Here is a 21,376-nt window from a genome sequence, read left to right on the forward strand (position 1 = left end):
CAAAGACTTCAAATTTTGCATTTCCAATACATAAAAATACACTATTTCAAAGGATGCTTCTAAAGAATAAAATAGATTTCATTCGAATGGCACTTGCAAACACTGCATTTCCTCAACTTCAGTGGAAACCAAATTAAATTATCTCAGTTTTTCCAAACAACTCATTTCCTGAGCATCTTCAACAGTTCTTTTCTCCCACTTAATATGTATACAAATTTCTTTCACCTAATCAAGAGAGCCGAGAAAGATGTTATCAAGTGCAGCTTCATGTCATTGCAGCACACAATGATGACTCCTCCGTAATGCCAGACTGGCCTCATTTACATCCTTAAGTCAGCCGTCTGGCTTTAAAGAAGTCTAATCACCCTCGTGTCTTTCTCCAGCTGTTTTTCATCCTCATCCCAAGCAGCAATTGTTTCCAACAGTTCTATTTCTGACACGGCATATGCTAATTCTTTGGGCAAATGGAACAAAATGGGCTTTGCTCTACTGATTCCAGATAAGCTCTGCTGCCTTCACATGAGCCAGAGCTCTGGCTCAATGTATGCTGCCCACTTGGTTGTCTAGTTTGTTCATCAATCTCAACCCCAATGAATCCTACAATTATCATTTCCATGGTTTGTTTCTACCAACTGGAAGATCACTAAGTGGCAATTACTATTAATACTACTTGCAGCTGAAAAACGTTTCACTTCCAAATTGTATTTTCGGTTCCAAACCTTCCACTCTTGAAGACAAAAGCCTGAATAAATCACATGCAAAAAAAATAATATCCTCATTACATCCTTCAGGAAACAAAAAAGTTAACTCGTTACTTTTGTAGGCAGTGATCATGGACTGCAAATGACAACGTATGCAAAAGATCTTAGAAACACTTTTGGGAAGTTGTAGGACGGAGCTGCTTTACCAATGCCTGCCTTTCAAATTAGGATCTTAGACTGGCTACTCCAGCTCTGCCTTTATTCAGCAAGAGTCTGGGTTACAAGAACTCCACATTTTTGGGCATCTATTTTGGGCAGTATTTATGAAATAGCATAGTCACATCCCACCTCTGAGCTGACAGCCTCACACAGCCTGTTAAAAAATGCATTTAGCTAGAGAAAATGTCAACCTTGTTTTCAATCTGATATATTCTAAGTGTCAGGATAGATACGTAGGAAAACCAGCGCCACTCTTTGGTACCGCCTCAGACAATGGTTATGAACTTTAGCTCCATGAAAACAATGCTAATCACACTACAATAGAAACTCCAGTTCAGCTGCCAAAACACATAGACCAGACAGCATTTGTCCTTTGGGACTTGGAGCTACACCACAAAAAAGTCATTAAGGTTTCAGTTATCAGTACTGACTACTGAACTTCTAAAAAGTCAGCCAATAGACTGACTGTTGTGTGCACATCGACATGGGCAGTTTCAATTCTTTTGCCTTTATTTCCTATTTCTACCTGTAATGGGTTAACTCTCTCCAAAGAACTTGTTTCTTTAGTGAGCAATTCAAAAGCATCAGACCTATCTCACCTTTTGAGAATACCCAAATAGATTGAACAAAAATAAACAATGGAATGAGCACCTCCCATGGAAGCATAAATCTGCAGGGAAAAGAATAAGGGTGAACTAAAATCTGTTGTTAGCACTCATCATTTGCATGCATAAAATTTAACACCCAAATTCTCATTTTGAAATTCAGCCATTAGAATGCATTTCAGCATTAGTTTTAAAGTTTTCTTACTTTCACAAGGCAATACCAAGCTAGAAAATTCACGTAAAAAATTCTTAATCCATAGAAATGCAAATAAAATGTTATCTGCTTAAAATAAAACACCATTTTTTTCAGGAATAGAGATGAAAAATAACCCCTCACTTGTTACTTGTTTTGAAAAGATGTTAATAGCTTCACATCACTTACTGCAGCTGTTAAGAAGTCACATTATGTTCACCACCTTCTTGTAATGAAAGTTATTACTCTGCTTTGCAGAGACTGCCAGGGAATTTGTTGCTTTACATTTTAACAAGAGAAGTAGAAGTGAGCTGGCGCACATTATACATAGTAGCTCGAGAGCAAGTGGTATCTTGAGGCTGACAGGTACGATGAAAAAGAAAATTATTGAGGTATTTTCATGTTTTGACAGTGTGATTTTGATCTGTGGTATACAGAATATAGTTGCAGACATCCATCCTTTCCAGCTCTGGGCTTGCTAGAGACAAATAATCTCTCAGCAGCCCAGGGAGGGGGCATGAGGTGGAAGGGAGAGAACAAAACAGGCCTTGTGTTGCAAAACCAGAGTAGCTGCTAGCTCTCCACCAGCATGCTGATCCCTTGCCCTCCATCCTCCCAGCAATGCTGCAGAGAGCAGAGAATGCTAAAGGGGTAACATGAAAACAAGGAAGAATGTGGTATAGAGAACTCAGTGCATTCTCAAAGCGAACAAGCAGGAGATGCACTACATGATAGCTGGGATTTATGATATGTAATGGGAGGGTAATTCATTCTATCCAACACTTCTCTGTGCATGCAAAATACTGAGAAAAACATGTTAACAATATATATACTGTCATCAGTCAGAGTTACGAGGTACTGCTGTAAATTTCCAACTGTCTTCTCAATTGTGATGTGCGAAGGTTATCACGATATATATTGTTGGGGGAGAGTTACCTGCTCAAAAAGACTGTTAGTTGTAGCTTTCAGATACGACACGAGACTGATGAGAGAAAGGAAATATTACAATAATAAATAACAGAAGCAATCTTCTCTATTAGATGATCTATAAAGGAGAAAAGCCATTGTGGAGCCCCAGTCACCCACCCACACATCCTTTAGGCATATGTCTGAAGAGCTCCACTACCACAAACATTCCAAAGTGCAGTGGCAAAGCCATCAAGTCAAAAGTCACAGACTTTATAATTTGGAGTTATTAGAAAAGTCCAATAGATACTTTAAAAAAACTAAATATCATTTTTATACTCCCACTGCTGGGAGGGAAACAGCAGGTCAGATGAGCTCTTCCAAACAGACATGAATATTGCTACCACACTACCTATTTATTCAAGTAAAATGAATTAAGCCGCAAACCTAAAGGGCAAAGGGGATTCATTTCTAAGAGTCAAACTGAACTGCCAGTTATTTGCTATAGAGAAATTAGTGAGGTTTTTCCAAGTCATCTTTGAGTTGTTTTTCAATAGGCAAGGGTATTCTCCCAATTTTAATGATGAATTTATAAAACTTTAACTACCATAAAAAGGTATTAGCTTCCTATTTAAACAAACCTTAAAGCTGTGGCTCCACTGTTTACGATACTAGTAGTTCCCAACAACAACAGCTATACATATCCTTGCCTACATCATTTGTTTCTAGTATTGTTTCTTCCCAAGGAAGCAGTAGAAGCAGTCTGGTTGGCCACAAGAGGGAAATAACTCTTGTGTACACTCAATATTTGTCATTGGGTTTTGAGTAAGAATTGATTCTGAACTGGACTAAGGAGTTACAACGTAAGTATAACACACATGAAAATCACTGTCTGCCATTACCCTCAGAGTACACTGGGGAACTTCAAGGGCCTCTACAGTAGCTTGGAGCACTGCGTAATTTTATGTTGCTGTTCCACATACTTTGCATTTCCAGTGAGGCCACAGAATTTCCCCAAGGGGCCCATATTACTGCCTGCCTTGTGTCTTCTGCACAACACCAAGCACTGAATGAATTTGGCACATGGCATGCATTAGTTCATTCTAAGATTAAATACAGCAATTACATTAAACGGAAATAGGGTACTACTTCAAAATAGACAAATCACTTAAATACCAACTACATTTGTTATTTAAATAAGCATTACTGTTTAAATAAATTTACTAGGAATAGATTAAACTCAGGAACTGGAAATATTTTCAGAGCAAGAAGAGTAGCAATTAAGAAACAGGATTTAGTAAAACTTGTCTTTCTCCTTTTCTGAATAGGATTATAACCTGCAAGGAAATAATGGAAATCCCTTTCAAGGCTATAGATTCTAAACCAAACACAAGTCAGAAGGAGCACTACCTTTGACTGCTATCGGCATACTGAATCCACAGGGAATTCTGTTAGAATTCCATTTCTCTAACTTTTTCAACATATATAATTTATAACACATCAGCTAGTTTTTCTGCCAGGGTTTCACCCCATCTAGAAGAGAGTGCTATCTCAAGAGAGTGCCCAGGCTAACACTTACAACTGCTATATGCTATCTTTCCACTTGGCATTTACAACTCTTCTCACTGAAACAGCCTGCAGCACATTCAGAAACAGCCTGTTCCAGGATAACATAGTTAATAAGAAACTGTCTCTCCCCATCACCTTAACCTGTTACTAAGCTGCTTAAAGCTCTTTTGTAACAGCATGAGGCCACACAGCACCTTCATGGCACTCATCTGCATAGTGCTACACGCTGCTTGCTCCATGGGTTATCTTTATTTCCCTTGCTGTTTCTGCAAAACTCAAACTGCCTGCTCAAAGCAGCATCAAACACCTACCCTGAAGTCAAAGTACAGAGACTACATGAAATCAATACTGATAAATTAGAACTGATTCCTCCTTCTAAGCACCAAGTCTAGCACTCAATAATTGGTTTGTGTATCCTCATCCATCTGACCTTGCTGCACAGGTTGTCAATTCTGACAAGTTCAATGGGGGGGGGACGGGACGGACACAAGTAAGATCTCTACTATGTATTTTTAAAAGAGAAAGCAATGGTTAACTGCAACATCATCTTCTTTGTGTGAAAGGATTACACAGATCGTCTGGACAGTCTTAACTACTCAGGTCATTAACTCCTTTACACTAAGCATAAAGCAGATGGATGTTGCCAGTAAGCTGGCTTTGCCAGAGCTACAACAGCGTGCAAATACAGCCTGTATGCCTGGCAGAGAACACACAGATATTTTCATCTACCCAAACAACTTTGGCAGACCTGGTAGTTCTGTGGGATAAAATTATACCTATATACCTGCAGCGAATGTCACACAGTGTCAAACAGGCTGCATTTAGTAAAATAACCAACACATTCAGGTTTGTCTGAATTTATTTTGTCAGATATTATGTGTCTGATATTTATGTATCTGACATATATTCAGATACATACCCCATTTGGCATTTCTGTCTTCCATTACAGGGAAAAGAAGGTTCACAGTACTGGTTTTTCTCCTCGAACTGTAGTGCAATGCTTGCAAAACTGAGGAACAGCTTCAAAGTACTGAAGTATTTAATGAAATATGAAACATTCAACACTATCTACTTGTTAATTACACACTTTTTAAAAGACAGAGATCACCATTTCTATGCAAAGTCCTTGCTAAAATTCCACAAGCTATTAATCTCTCTGCTTTGAGGTGTCCCATTTTACAAATGAATAATAACCCAGAAGTCATCTGTCAAAACCAGTGCTGGAACAGCTATTTCAAGAACTTGTAACAGCAAAAGAGATGACCCACAAGCAGCCTTTTTACATCGCTTCTGGAGGTTGAATTCTCTTTAGTTTAAAAATCTGCTGATTTTAACATGTTCTATGCCAGCAACAAAGACACTCCGGGTGTCTGCTGTAACCTGCTTTGGAGCTGTGTACAAGCATATCAGCAAGGAACAGCACAGCTCTGTCAATTAAAGACCTGCCACAATATGAAAGCCCACAGATGGTTCTTGTGAGCACTGAACATTAGTTCTTGATTTTCCAACTAATTCTGCAGTGACCCTAATTGCAGAACTGGGATGTCTTAAACGAAGCTGCTGCCTCCAGTTTGGTGTATTACCTACTGCAGAAAGAAAGGGCCAAGAGAGGCAGCACCGAGGAGCAGCACAGGCTGTACACATTTAAGACTAGGAAACAATGGGATGCAAGATGAAACCCGTCTCGAGAATGCAGCTGTTGGATTTTGTTTTCTAATACAGCTGGAATCCTGGATGCCAGCGGAAAACAGAGCTTTTGGAAAATCACAGTGACTGCCTCTACCGATGCTACAAGACATGAGCATCACATCTAGCATGGAAAAAGAACGAGGTCCTCAATGAGTAAACCTCCTCCAACACTAAGAGCAATTCACAATGGCTTTGCTTTTACAAGCCCAGCTGCCATCCCAAGCCACATTCTTCCCATTCTGCCTCTTAACCACCAAGCCCAGGGCTGGCTTGAGGGAGCGCTGGCTCTGGAAGCTGCTGTGGGCAGAGCTGCTCCTCGCTGCCAACCAAGCTGAAAACTTGATTGTTCAGTCACGAGGTGCCTAATGCACCAAAGACAAACGTCTGGGAGATTTATGTGATTCCTTACTCTTTCATCTTGCATTAAATCACCTCCATGGCCGATTTAACCCAGCCTGCACCATGCTCCACAGCAAGCATGGAAACCTGATGGAATACAGAAGGCATGCTCATACAGCTGCAAGGTTTTACCATTTTAGAAACAGCTTAGAATATTTTGGTACTAATGTTATAGCTTGTTTTGCTCCGCACTGTACTTCATAATTTAATGATACCAAGCTAGTGAGGGCTGTAAACCAAAACATTTCCTTCCTTCAGTGCGATTTGTATGGACACAATAAATACAACAAGTGAAATGCCAGATCTGAATGCCAAGAGCTGCACATTAGGTATTTTAGTATATTTTGGATTTAAGTCTGGGCTTTCAGTTGTGTTTGAGAAACCTTACACATACTAATGCAACTAATGAGCCTTATTTGCCAGTAAACTCAATCCACGCACTAATTCCACTGTTGCCAAAAGACAGTGTTTATTTTCTTCATGATGGGAAGAAGTGAGGCCAGGATGACACTGAACAAGCTGTCTGAAATACGAACAGAGCCATATCCCAAGTACTAAACTGCAAGAAATAAGCCTCCTATGCTATCTGTTCGGATACAACCCTGGTAAGAGAATCGTTTCACAGTTGCTAATACAACAGGGACAATCACATAATTCTGCATTTACTTACATATGCAAAAGTCACTAAAATGATGATAGAATTCTTTGATACGAACTTTCACACAATCATGATTCCCAATGTGTTTTGCAACTCTTATCTGATTACGTACCTCTTATTAAAGGGCCACCTGCTAGAAACTTCAGTATCACTTTCCTGAGCTCATCACTCACTGAAAGCATAGTTTCTTCCCAAAGTAACTGCAAGTTCCCAGGAAGAAAAACATCAAACAAAAACCAAAGCTCTGCACTACATCCCTAATTAGTTAGAAATTTATTGCCCATGTAAGACAATACACACAGAGAAGCCAAGAGGCAGAAGACGGTTTTTATCTGCAGTATGTTAGAAGGGTACATTGCTTACTCATAACAGGCAGATTAATTTCTAAGGTTTGGCAGATATCAAAATTACATGGTTGAGTGAATAACACAAGTTATAGTAATTCATTCCAAATAGCAAAAGTGGCATTTATAGGAAATACCTGCGGACTCAGAAGTAGGCAGTATGTACATAGCTAAATATGAGACCATGGAAACATGTCATTTAATTACAAATGAGTTATTTACATTTGCAGTACGACATTTAAAGAAGAAAATAGCTGAAACAAAGAAGTAGTTGAGATGGGAGATTTGCAGCAAGAAAACCAGTACGGCAAGAGGCAGTGCAATGTGTCACCATACAGTCACTGCAACTTTTAAAAGTGTGTTTTGAGCATGAATTCAGGAAGATTTAACTAATTGTACCCTCACCAGTCTACTAATTCAGCACCAGGCTTTCACATACAGCCCTTCTTAGCTTACCCATCTTGGTTCCTAGTGCTTTGCCAGCTCAAACATTTTCACTCCCAGGGAAACACCGCATCAGCACGCAGCGCTGACATAGTGATGATTTCCTAAGTCACGGTTAAGTGACGACTTTAATTTGACATATGGCACATTGCTGTCAAAACCACTGGCCCCATCCACTTGCTTCTATGTCTTAACATTTATGCAGTCAATTTTTTTTGGCAAGGCTGGGTTTTAGCTGGACCAATTCCCCGAGCTAGCTCAATGCACAGAGCATGAAAGTTCATAAAGCACAAAAATAGAACTACAAGACCACCACAGTAGCCTAGATTCAAGCTGGATTTATACTAGATAAAGCAGACGGGATAACAACCTATATGAATGTTAAAATGCAATCCATCTAGCATAGTTAAGTCAAAGAACTGAGATTTCTTCAGTTTATCTAGGTGGCTGACAAAGACTTCAACTCATTTTTCAAGTATAGACAACATTCCTAGACTTTAATCTTTATCTCAAAATGCTCCCCAAAATTTAACCTACGTGTGAGTTCTAAGTTCTTAGAATAATTGCTATTCTTGTTGTTAAGTCATATAGAACCTGGACTCTGAAAGTAGCATACAAGCATTTTCCACTGTATGGTCATGACAGATTTGTGCGGTTTTCCCTGGCTCCCTGAAGCAGCAATAGAAGCAGTATTTCTTACTTTCTGTCAGACAGAATGAGTCGTATTCTCATGATGTGGAAAGATAAACACTATTTCCTATCCCATATATTTACTAAAAGCAATACATTAGCTCAAGTGAAAAAATGAGGCAGGGCTGTCAGTGATGTGTTAGCTGAGATTCATCCCAGAATGTTGCTTACAACAGGCCAAGAATTTTCAAGCAGCAATAAGGGAGTGGAATTCAGTAACCCATGACTCAACCCCCCCAGAAAAGCCCTCAGAGACTGCAACTCATTCCTACTCGCCATGGAACATGCATAAAGGGTCTGCAGTCCAGAAGTGAAGCAAATTAATTTCTGTCATTGCTGTCTTTTCAGCCTATTTTTATTCGAGGCTTCACTGTAGGCCATGTTAGCACTTCAGAAGAGATCATAAAGGCCAATGGAAAGAATTAAAGCATTCTGTAATTGCACATCAAATCTATAACTTGTTATGGCAAACAACCACCAAGATTTGAGCTTTCAGTTGACAGGCTTTAAAAGCACAGATTAATAGGTAAAATAAGAAATCTCTTTTTCATGTGTGTTAAAAAATAATACAGCCTTTATGAATATTCCTTGAGAAGAAACCGCTGAAACCACTTTCTTTTGAGCTTTAAAGTTTTTCTGACATAAATAATAACTATTTTCCCTCCCTAACTGTCCCCCTTCTCATACACAGCACAACAAAGCAATTCAGCATTTTTATAATAAGCATTTAACATCATCAGAAACCAGGCTTTTACAAAGTGTGCGCAATGTGCTTATGGCTACCTGGGATGCTGTCTTATTCCAAATCGAGTAGAAGTACAGGTGATCTATCCATTCTAAAAGACAATCTACTGCTAGAGGCGTAGTATAGATCACCCCACCAGGGATATGGATGAGTTAAAACAGACTTATTTTTTCCCCAGGAAGCATTAAGTATAGGCCAGAAATACAATTTATATTATTAATATATTAAATAATATTAATCTGCATAACTGTAACACTCCCAGCACTCCGGCGAGTCAGAGGTGTAGGGGGAAAAGGTAGAAACCCCAACCAACAAGAACCAGACACTCGGTTTGGCATCCAGCCCCAAAGGGACATCTGGGAGCAGTTTGTCACTAGATACATAATGGCTGAAGCACAGATCTGCATTCACTGGGCAGCACGGCAGTTGGTTGACAGTCAGGTTCCTCATTTCCAAACCACACTGGCACAAGAATGGAACCCCATGCATCTATGCCTACAAGCAAAACACAAACGATCAGAGCAAGGAGTGCCACTGAGTGGTTTCCATAAGCCTGTATAGAGATAAGACATAGATACCAAAACCAAAGCACTTCAACAGGACAAGACTTCTTTGTGTGCTATGATGCCCATACAGTGATGATGCAAAAGGTAAGAGCTGAGAACTGGTGACAACACCTCAAGCTTTATTGAGCAGAGTGCATGATCCAGAAAGCCTGTGGCAAGCCACCTCACTTAGTTTCCCCAGTGCTACAATCTATGTTTATGCATCTCTTGCTTCCCAAGTCGCACAATTCAGACATTCAATATTGCCTGCAAGTTCTAATGGATCAACGTCTGCACTTGGCAATGTTTCTCCTTAGGCCTCAGTTTAGTAACAAAAGTTAATCCATAGCTAGGTTGAAGGAAGAAAAAAGCCACTTTTTCCCTTGCAAGATTTGGATTTAAGTCCTTACAATCAATAGGCTGAATAACGCCCTTTTTATATAATGCAGCTCATTCATTGCATCTCACCCACACTCCTTAAATGCTGTTTAATATTTCTGACTGTGAATATTCCATTATTTCAGCCAAAAATAGTCTTTATTTTCAATCATTATATGCCTTGTAATGCTGCACACTGCAGTGTGCTTAAATCCTTCACGAGTTGAGTAAAATAATGCAGTAAAACCGTATGAAAGCAAGTGATTTCTATAAAACTGCATGTTCTCTCTGTAAACAATGTGAAACTATTACAGACGTGAACGCAAAATAACACATCCCAGTGGATTCCAATTGGTATGCAAAGAGATGAGTTCTACATGAGTTACATTGAAGTGTTGTAATACATGTAGAACTAATTTCAGGCTCCAAAGGCTGAAAAAGTGCATCCCACGTACAGAATAGTATCATACATCAACAAACTCTTACATAAGGAATCAAACTTCCATTAGTGCCTGGATGCAACAAGAACTTTCAGTGTGGCAGGAACTTTGCTTTAAAGCTGTCATAATTAATCTGCAAATAGGTCAATCATCAATTCAGTTAAAATGGGACTAAATTGTGTCTTAGGCAAATGGCCAGGGTTGGCCACAAAACACCCCAGCCATAGATTGTTTCTTTGCGAAATGAGTTTTTCCACTAGTCTGAGTAAAAACATCCCTCCAAATTGGAGGGCAAACCTACAACAACTACAGTCTACAGTTTCAGTGCAGCAGGAATCCTCTTGTGACACAGGCTGGCTGTGCTTGATGGGAAGGAAACAAGCTAAACAACCTCAACCTGTCAAATACTTTACGAGAGAAAGGAATATTAGTCTGTAGTTTCCTATCTGCTTCATATAAGCTTAAACCAGCATCACTGCTTAAAGAAACACTTCTGTTACCTGCCTCTCTCCCCAGCTGATTATTCCTGACCTGGATCAGACCCTTCTTTTTACTGGTGGTTGTAGCTGAGTGGGCACATAGGGATTCAGTCAAGGATCCTCTCCTTGGCACATTACTGGTGCTTATATGCTGAAGCAGTGAAAAGCCCTTGGATGGGCTGGTGCACAGACAATCAGTCAGGCAACTGCATGAACTGCATCTCTAGGGCAGGACCGGACTGCTTGCAACTTGGAGCAGCGTACCTGGGTTGTGGAACGGCATCATAGTCATCACTGAGCAAGGCTTAGCATCTTCACAACAGAGATCAGGCAGGAAAACTCCGGTTTTGGGTTTTGTCCGCTATCCCCAGCCATCCACGACTCCTTTATTTTAACATCACATATCTCTAAAGCCAAAGATTGTTCTTCAAAATACTAATTGTTAAATTCTAGGAAAAATATTACAGAGGCTGCAGAGTTACATTGGATGTGATTGGTGAGAATTTCTGCAGCTGGGAAGCCAATGGATGTATTTGTTCTGAAACTCACTGACTGGATAAAACTCACTATGAACAGCTTATGAAAGTGACTCAGAATTTGGAACAAATTGAGGATGAGTAACAAAAAAAAAAGGGGAAGAGAAAAAGATGTGTTCTATCATTGCAAAAATGTGCAGGGCTGACAATGTGCATGGAGGCTGCTGAAGACAGGGCCTCAGGTTCTTTATTTCGGTGCCTTTGTATTTGTTTCCTTCCCTGTGCTGCCTTAAGAGTGCAACTGTAGAATTAAAAGGGGGTTTTAAGGTTTTCTTCTTGGACATACTTCTGCTAAGCAACAGCTAACACTATTACTACTGAAAATAGTAATACCGGGTATTACTATGATCAGGAAGTCCTAGCTAATTTCCCTGCTACATAATGGAACCTCATTCTTATCACAGAACTTCCATACTTCTATAAACCATCTTCCTTTTACAAAATACAATTTCAACTGCTTTAAGCTTTTGTAGAAAAGCCACAAAAATTGTAAACTTTTCTGTTACACTACTTCTACACTGGTATTTCATTCATCTTTATTTGTGAGATAGAACAAAGATGGTATTTAAGTCTTAAAAGTACACAAAGGTTGAGGGTTTAATTTGGATTTTACATCCATTCACAGAGACATTAACACAGTGCGTCTATGAACAAATGCAAGGGGTTTCACGAGTTCAATTGTGCTAATTAGTCATATTTCAGATTTAAATGACTCTCTGCTCGAAAGAAAAAGATTAGGGCTTTGCTTCTTGCTCTATTACCCAACTGGCATTTAAGTCAATCTGCTGAAAGTGTATCTGCTTCAATGGAAGCTCAAAATAACCCATTAAAGGAATATGCAAATCTCTGAGCTTTTATTCCTTTTTTTCCTAATACTTTAATCTAATAAGAACATACTACACTACTAAGAAATTCTGGCTAAATCTGTTACTCAGCCCCTTTTTAGTTCTTTCGTAATTCCACTTGTGTTGTCATGAATAAGACAAAACTAAGCTATTTTCCTGGCAAGATGTTTAGAACAACTTCAAGTTCTTAAGCATTCAGAATGTTTAACAGGGTAAGGAAAGCCTTTCCACAGGACAAGGCACATGCTCAATTGATACTTCAATACAGATGAGAACATGGCCAACAACAGAAAAACCACCACTGCATGGACCTGAGATGCCCCTATATTAGAAGGCTGCCATAGTAAGATACTATCCCCCAAATCCTAACAGGAAAGCTGGATTGCCTTTCAGCCATACTGCTAAACACAGCTGCATCATGAAACTCATTTAGTGTTGTTATTAATAGATTTGATAAATATAAAACATGTTGAACATGAGGAATATGGAAGAATATTGATTAGACCAACAGCCTGCTGAGGAAAGACATTGCCTGCCGTGGTTTTGCTCCCTTTGGAAGAGACAGTGCATCACCGAACCCCATAGAGAGGCAAAACAGGAGGCTGGTATCTACTGATTAGTGACAAATAAGGTACTGTGAATTCACTAGAACAGTTGATAATGAAAAAATGCTTTTCATGGAAAGCGCTAGACCTACACCTTCTAAAAAACCCTCTACGCGGATCAGAATACTGGCTCTTTACATGTAACAGTATTCAGTCATTCAATGTAAATGGAAATGAAACCAAATAAACATAGACTGTTGCAAAGTAACTTTCTAACAGTCTGTGTTTGACATCAACCAGCTCATTTTATTTGGAGTAAGAGGCAACCGAAACCTGACAAACTTCCATTATACTCGTGGTGTTTTGACAGCAGCTGGCACATGCTGTTCTGATTTACAGGGATGCACGTTTGAGCTTTTGTACAACAGAAATGGCTCTGCCATGCTTTATGTTGGCCTCTTCATTTCAAGATGTTACATGTGAGGCTTTGTTAAACAGGTTTAAAAATGGCCTATAGTAAAAGAAGAAAGAAATGAAACCCCATGTCTTTTTTAATGTGGAAAATTATTCCTACTTCAGGGTATCTATTTGATTTCATACAAGAATTACTGAAACCTCAGGATACTCAAAGGAAACTCTCCTTTCAGGCATACTTTGTCCATTTAAATTCTACTTCCAGTAATGCGCTACACGTTTATCATTCTGTTAGAGAGGAATTTACACTAAAGTCTATTTTGCTTTAAGAGGAAAACACATCTATGTACAGATGATGGCTTCTTGTGCCTAGTGCTTACATTCGTGTTAATATATCCATGTTAATGCCCCCCTTGGCTTCCTCCAATCCCGGAGTCAGCAGAGCTCTCCGACCTGTTAAGCTAATGGCCACTGTTGTTAAAACAGAAATCCAGGTCTTCACTTTTGCTGAGTAACACTTGACTTGGTTTCTCTCATTTCCAGCTGACTTTTCTTTGTCAATAAAACTGTTACCCCTCTTCCTGACTGAAGCAGGATGATTCACCCAGTTACAGTAGGAGGGGGGTTGTGTTGGGTTTACCGATGATTACAGATTTATAAATGAACACCAGTGGGATTTATCTCATCCACATGTTTAGACATTTACAGGGATCAGATCTGTTTGAGATCATTGCTTTATAATCAATCACGGGAAGCAGGCATTTCTTTCTTTTAAAAGAAGTGCTTTATCACAATCTGATGTAAATTGCCCACATCATGTGGAAAGGTCCCCTATTAGAAACAATGGATACCACTCTTAACAATGCTTTAGTTTGAGATTAATCACATCTGAGGAGAGCCCATTTCTCTCCATAGGCTATGAAGGGATTCAAGACGTGTTTAAAATTTACGTTGGCATTTAAATGTGAACGGATTAAACTCATCCTATATGTTGGCTAAAGCAAAATAAGGTTTAAATTAATAGGATAATCTGTGTGTGCATTGTGCTTAGAGCCAACTCCTGTAGAAGCTGATGCATCTGCCTCGTTTGGCCAAGCACACTGCCTCAAATAATGAGAATTCCCTGTGCTAGTGAGACCAAAAGAGAACTAATGCATTGCCTCCTGCCTTCTGATTTCCATTAGCAGGACACTTACTGAAGATTTCTTTCCTAGGGATTTCAGGTTAAAAACTGTTTTATCTTCATTCTGGTTTCTAAGTGCTACCCTCCTTCTACCTAGTGAGTGCTTAGGCATTTGATCATGTCAACTTTTCTATCTCATTCCACATACAGAAAGTGCAGCAGAAAGCTCATTTAGGCCCAAGCAGCATGTGCGTAAGGACAGTCAAACCTGTCCCCTATAAATAGAGCACATTGACTTTCATCATTTTCAGTTCATTCCTTCCCTTTTTGGACCAATTTCTGGACATATTATGCAAGCTGGAAGAATAGATGATAATTCCCTGGTGGCTATTAGTGTGTCTAGACTCATTCATTGACCTAGATGATGTCTTAATTGCATCTTTTCTATCTGATGGGGAAAATACACTCTAACTTTTCCTGACTGCAACCTTTGTCATTAAGTTTTCTAACTGAAATCACCAAATTTAATGAAAAGCAGTTATACTCCATGTTCTCTGAAATTGAGTTATGCGGAACACTTAATATGATCCACAGGAAACCTCTGTCCATTTAAATGTCTGTTTTCAGGACTTCAGATTTTTTGGCTCTTGGCTAGTAGACAAGGCAGTGGTGCTACCTCTGAATCTTACCACCTTTTACAACATACGAGGTTAGACTGAATAAGACAAAAAGCTGAATTGACACATATGCTTTTATCAGCACATTGTCATGTTATGGAAAGAAACCATTTCCAGATGTGCTCAACTTTACAAACTGCTCATAAACTTAGAGGTTTCCAAACCAGGCTGTACCCTCACACCACACTCTGCATAGCAATGACAAGATGAGAACAAAATAAAGCTAGAGGCTGCGGTGTAACTTCTGCTATCATTTTTCAAGTGGAGAATTAACATACTTTCCCTTTGCACAGCTCACCAAATGCCCAAGTGCAGCCACTACACAAATTACCAATGCCGCTTTTAGGTTAACTGGTAAATAATTGGAATCTCTAGGTGCAAATCCATGTGCATGTAACAGGTCTTTGTTTGCAGCAAGAAACCTGTCCCTCAAATGAAGCCACGCACTGGGTAGATGCACCATTTCATGATTTAAGATTAGAAGAGCCTAAGAAGCTTTTGGACTGGATGCTGCATCCAATTGACTCTGCTGCGTCAGTGAGCACTAAAAGCCAAAAAGTATTAGTAGATTTAGCAGACTTAAGCGAGGATGCATTTCCTTGATTACTTCCTGCTAATGAAATTTCGTTTTAATCATTTAAACTATTAATGTATCATTTGTATCAAGAACATAATAAAGAGCTATAATGTGCACTGTGTATCAGGTGCTACTTACAGGATACTTTCACGTCTATGGAATTGCCAGTTTGAATAATAGGGTTTTGTACAAAAGCAATCAGTTTCTGATGTTAACCTCTTTGTTCCCAATCCTTTCTCTGTGTAATACGCAACAGGAACAATAATTGGAAACTGCTTTTAAATAGTCTCCCAGGTTTCCAAACTCACGTAAAGCATGAGGACTTTACCATCGCAAAGTCTGGGCAACAGTGGGAAGAAGTACCCTGCGTCATCCAGGATGGACAGCCAGCTCACCTCAATTTAAGGCATAGGAATCCACAGGGGTAAGTTCTCTCCCTTTGTGCTTCCTTTGTAGGAGCAAAGCGCCTTCACTGCCAAAATATTCTTTAGACCTTTGATCCAGCAATGGCATTTTAGGACTTTATGGGCCCGTTCTAGCATATACACGCACACAGATGACGCAATAAAACAACATCCCAAAGCTGTATTATAATAAAAACTGCTTTGTAAAAGGATTTTTTTTCTTCCTTTACTTAATACCTTAACACCCTTTTCCATTCTTTCAACGCCTATTTTTATTCTGCTCAAAACATGACTGTCTTCAGGGACAACATGCTCATTGAAAGCATGAATGTTTCATTCATGGCCTCTGACAGCCCCAAAAGAGAATTTTACTGCAGAATATATAATTGTGTATTTTCCTCCACCCGAGTCCCATCATGAATAACACTCTTTCACACTAGTTTAAGTGATTTCCTGGAAAAATACGATGACTGCAATCCTTTGGCTCTTCATGTTTGTGGTTTTTCCCCTTACCATGTGCTCAAAAAATGTATTCAATGCTAAGGCAGCAAATCTTTTCTTGGTGCGCCTGATCACACTCCTTTCATATCAGTGTATCCAAAGGGATTATACCAGAGCAGGTTCTATATCTATATCTATATCTATATCTATATCTATATCTATATCTATATCTATATCTATTGTTCAGGTAATTTGCTTATCTGTTGAACAGCAGCCGGCTTCCTAAACTGGATACAGAAATGGGTTAGGGATAAACTCTGAACTTAATTTTCTGCCTTAATAATTTAGTCTTAAGAATGTTCCAGGGGAAATCTACACAAACTAAAAGGCTGTAACTGAAACACAAAACGACTTCCTTGTGGTCTCTGAAGGAGTTGGTGCGGCTCATTTTAATGTGCCAGTCTGAATCTTGTCACGCAATACAAGAACGGCTTCTGCTGACAGCTGTACCCTGCCATGGAGCTCTCTGGATGCAGTTTTCATCCACTTTAGTTGAATGCCAGGCAGCAGGAAGTTTGTAGGCAGTAAATGTTACATCCAGATTCTAGGTGCTAGATAGTAAAGGAGTTTTCGAGGGATTCTTGGTTCGGGTCTAACAACCTAAATGCTAAAATACTTCTTTTAAAGTATCTTAACAGCACAATTTTAATGGTAGGTGTTGTGAAGAAATGTATGAAAAACAAAAAAAAATCCTGCATTTTTGCAAAATAAAGTTATAATGAATGATTAATTTTGTCCCCTTTTAACTAGTCTCCAATTTCCACTATAGATTGCTAAATGCACATTGATCATAAGCATGGTACCGTATTTTTCCCAGTGACAAATTTGCTCTAAACATCATTCTAAAGAATCATAGAATCATAGAACAGCTTGGGTTGGAAAGGACCTTAAAGATCATCCAGTTCCAACCCCCTGCCATGGGCAGGGACACCTCACACTAAACCATGGCACCCAAGGCCTCATCCAGCCTGGCCTTGAACACCGCCAGGGATGGAGCATTCAAGAAGTTGCATCACAAACATGAAATGTTTAAAAGTTTCAACAGTTCAATAAGAAAAGGACCTACAAAGAGACCAAAATAACTTCAGGATTTTTTTACGGTGTGATGTCATTCAGCAGTGGGGAGAACAGGCTGAAATGACCGGAGATTTCTCCCCTTTCACTAATACATAAAACGCTTCAGTGATTCATAGGGAACAGTCATTACAAGTTCTACTGAAGGACATTTTAAAGCATTTCCTTACTTCTGGTCACAAAGTCACGGCTTCGCAGAGGCAGTTACTAAAGTATTTCTAAAACCTAAGTGAATTTTGTTAGCTCAGGGGATGAAACCACTGTCATCTCTCCAAATTGTGATTGTCCGTAGCATTGGCAATAGGGGAAAAAAACCCATATAGCTTAACATTTACTCCAGTGCAGAAGACCATGCAGGCAGGTTTCATTTTAAAACAACAAAGAAGCATTTGAAGCAATGGACTTGAAGCAATGGACGTGTCTGCTGAGTCGAGCAGACAGACTCCAGTGGGATGCCATTTTCATTATTAGTTCAGTGCAATATCCCAACTTGCTGAGACAGCTACAACCAGAGAAGACAAACCAAAGCTTCTTGCATTGGAAACTCCTTACGTGAGAACTGCCTTGATGCAAACTGAATGAGTTCAATCAAAATTCTGTCTCATTTTCTTTAGCAATTCAGAGTTTCAAATGTATACTAAGACCACAACAACCTTATGCACAGTATAATACTTTAGAGAAGTAACATTCAAATATACTGAAATATGGACAAATGGACAGAATAGACACATTCACTATGCTTTTAAAAATAATTACTGACAATAATGCCCAAGTGATGGTCATGTCTCATTTTTAAAATGAGCTAGTATTGGTAGAACGCAGCGTGTGCCAGCTCCAGGATAGAGCCTATGCACCATAATAGCTCTCCACATTTTCTCTTTAGCTTTTGACATCCTATGCCCTTTCTTTACTCTTCATGTATTTTACTAAATGTAGGCTGATGTCTGCCAGAACCAGCCTCTAATACATTTTGTAATCTGTTGAATTATAGCACTTGAGTGCTGTGTGGCAAGAAGAAGGACAGTTTCTTTCTGACAGTTGCAGAAAAGCCTGTGTGAGCCTGAAGACGGAGTTAAAATTGGAATCAAACTAATGCAGCTGTTTCTGAAATATGCAACATGGGACAAATATTTAAATTCTTGCTGCAAACTTCTCTAGCTTGGCCTTAAGAAGTTAAACACATATTTGGGGATCAGATTAGCTTAATTCAGGGAAAATCAGGACACGTAAAAAACCATAGTATTATAACATCTGCAAGTTTCCCAAACTACAGTTAGTAGCACAGTAACTTGAAAATGGCTTTAAAAAATAAATCTTAAAATCTTTGGTCCTTACTGGAAATGTGCATTGAAGAATCAATGTATAATTCCAACGGCTTGTTACTGAGTTAGAGCAGCTCACTTCAAGTCTCATAGTTTTGAGGTTTTGCCTTTCTGTGGGCCCTTGTTTTCTTACTGGTTTTGCATTTAGAGATTAATGTTAGAATCAAAGGCCCTTAGAAGTTGCTAGGTGACTGAGCTGGAAAAGTCTAACCAAATAAGAAAAGCCCTTCTTGAAGATGAACGGAAAAGGGAAGCAAACGCTATTTGTTCACCTCACTGCTGCCTCAACCTGAATAAAGGGACCTTCAAACTAAATCAAAGCATTTATTCAAAACATAAATACCTTCTTTCTTTCTTGTCTGGCACAGCCCTTGAACAACCTCATTGAACAGCAAAACACAGCATTAATGAGCTTGAGAACTTACACCTATGTACATTTGCTTCTTATAAAAAGAAAAGTCTAAAATTACATTATTCTGGAGAGCTGTTATGTTGCTGTTACCCTTCCACAGATGTGAGCTCAAGCATACTATTTTTGACATGTTTGGACATTTGCCTTTAATATCCTTATTCAGGCTAAACCGGGTTATTAGGGAAATCAAGACAGTTGCAGAATAGAAACATGAACAGCAAAATAGGGAGCAATACATGAAACTAGTAATTTAAGAAAGAATCCCACTTGAAGAATATTAATGTTGCTCCTGGGCAGGGCATACCCTATGTGCTGCTGTCCTCAACTTCTGTTAGAAGACTCATCGGGACACAGAAGAAGGACCAAAAGGACTAAGACCATCTCCAGAACCGTTTATGAGGTGAAGCACAAACCGTGTCACATATTCTTGGCATGTTTGCAGAATGCTTTTAACCAACAGTTTCAAAGAGAACTTGGATGTCTCACACTAAAAATTACTTTGAGCTGCAGGAAGACCTCGGACACTTTTTGTTCTTAAAAACTGAACATTTCTAAAGCATTGGACATCAAAATGTCACTTTTACATTTTTCAGTTACCGACCTTGATTTCAACCAAAAATGAGGTTCAGACAATTCTTACGCTAGAACTTGAAACTCCAGTCTGAAACAGTATTAGGTAGTTTCCCCACAACAATATGTGTCAAATGTTTGTGAGGTTTAACCTTTCTTCCTGAACTGCTTTTGTTGTCATGCCATCCTTTGTTTCCAAGGCAGCAGGAGCAAACAGGAATGAGTACTGAGCCAATCCTGTGTGTTTTGTATGGACTCACATTATTCCTCTAACTCCGATCTGTTCTTTTGTGCAAAAATACCAGTGTTCCTTTCATATAAAATCAGGATACAAGAGTCTCTTCAAATGGTAAAGGAATTTATTTCAATCATTCCTAGATGGTAGCTAAAAATCCAAGTCAATGCATTAGACAACTAGAACTGAAGTTGACAGAGCTACAGGCTCCAAAGTTACAAAGAACAATACTGTAAAAAGTTCCATATGGGAAAACACACTCTTCAGGTACTTCAGTGGCAACAGCCCTATAAAAATGCAATTCACTGCCTGAATCCCACCAATTCCCCCAATATTCTAAGGCATCTATTGCATCTGAATTCTCCTCACTGGCAGAATATCTGTTGATTCCTGCCAGCTTTGAACAACCAACCCACCATCTCTACATATGACAAAGAAAACTGGGGCAAACATTCAATTTGACAGCTTGTTGGAGAAGGATAGAGGAAATCAATTACAAGAGATAGGCAAATATCTTCTCTTCCTCCTCCTCCATCATTGAGAAGAGCCATGCTACATTGAACATTATGGCAACAGCCCCGTTCAGTCATCTGGCACCAAAAAGCAAGGCTGAAAGGTTATTGCAAATAACACTCCTGACCCTGCCTAGATAGATTGCTTGAAATAAAAACAAAATGTTAGCACAGCACTAATTTGTCTGCCAACAGTGCTCAGTTCCTTTGAGACTGAACTTAGAAAACCTGCTGTAGAGAGGCAGACAAGCAACTGGGCTGCAAGTGCGCAGGAACTCGGTTTTGCTCTGAGGTCATTTCAGAAGTTTAAGTTTTAATTAATCTCATAAAAAGCTTTTAAAACCTCTGCAGAAGGTGAAGAACACAAAGACAGCCCCAAGTATTTCGGTTTTTTTGCCTTTGCACAGACTGGAAACAAAGCAAATCACCACTTCCATTGAGCTTATCAAGAGACTAGAAAGAAAAAGGCACAATCAGGAAAAGGAGGGATGGGGAAGGGAGGGGAAACACGTGCTGATTGCTACACACTACATAGATGAGAAAAGCGTTACCCAATTCTGGCCTCCATATGGAACTACATATGTGGTATATGATACCGTGTAGGAAGTGAGCTTAGTTTCACTTG

The 21,376-nt window shown here is 39.3% G+C and overlaps 1 protein-coding gene across 2 annotated transcripts in view; it reads right to left on the reverse strand.

Moving 5' to 3' along the window:
- The window catches only part of PRKCA (protein kinase C alpha), a gene marked incomplete at both ends in the record, with an annotated part of 139,982 nt that overhangs the window by 83,534 nt on the left and 35,072 nt on the right, over positions 1-21,376 (reverse strand). The gene's annotated exons all lie outside the window — the stretch shown is intronic.

This window comes from Psittacula echo (genome assembly GCF_963264785.1).
Source record: "Psittacula echo genome assembly, chromosome: 14".
Lineage (NCBI taxonomy): Eukaryota > Metazoa > Chordata > Aves > Psittaciformes > Psittacidae > Psittacula > Psittacula echo.